We start from the raw sequence: 939 nt of genomic DNA on the forward strand, positions 1-939 counted from the left end.
AACCAAAACTAAGCCATCCTAAGAAATTTGCACTTCTCTGAATTTTGCAATACAGTTCTCCTGCCATGTGTACAAAAATGCATACATTAGGGTAAAGTCTGCATAAAAATGTGTTCATGAAAATAACATTCAAAAATGCATTATTAGGGAGCACTGAATTGAAAAAAAAAAGTTCATTAGGCAAAGTTGCATACAAACACGTTCATTTGGGGGGGGGGGGTCACATTAAAATGTTGGTGAATTTTTTTGCAGGGTGTGGGGAAAATTCGCAACCAATGTGGAAACGTGGAGAACTGAATTTACGATTGGAAAAATCAGAGAGAAAGTAGGGCACAAAAGGTGGGATTAGTTTATAAGTGGGTGCCCACAAAAGCTCTAAAAGTTTACAGGTAGGTCCCCACTTCAGAAAGTTTGTGAAGCACAGCTATAGCATATGAACCTGATGATATAAGCTGTTGCATCAATACCACAAGCAACCAGTAGCTCGCTAGGTCATTATGGCCTTTGCCCCTTTGTCCTAGTGCCAGGATCCAAAGACATGCACACAAATGGGAACTACACATGCAGACAGAGCTTCCTTTGCATCAGCTGTCATTGCTGAAAAGGCAAGCTGCCTGTTAAACTGAATGGTGGCTTGCCTATTTGACAGCAGGCTTTCCTGCCTGGTTCTTGCATGTACTCATCTTCTCTTTGAATTCTGGCCCTGCCAAAAACTTTGTATTTATACCTATTCGGCTCTGCAACATTTTGAATACGAGGTACAGACAACAGGCTCCATCTTTTTACTATCTCCTTTGGTCTATGACATTGTATACGGCACATCACAGGAAACATTACTTCCTTACAGCAGTGTGGAGCTTAAACGTCATAGGTGATCTCACTACACCCAGAATAGGTTCCATCAGAATTCTAAGCATCTTAACTCAAATGGACTTTTTG

Source organism: Podarcis pityusensis (genome assembly GCF_964106645.2).
Source record: "Podarcis pityusensis genome assembly, chromosome: 14".
Taxonomy (NCBI): Eukaryota; Metazoa; Chordata; class Lepidosauria; order Squamata; family Lacertidae; genus Podarcis; species Podarcis pityusensis.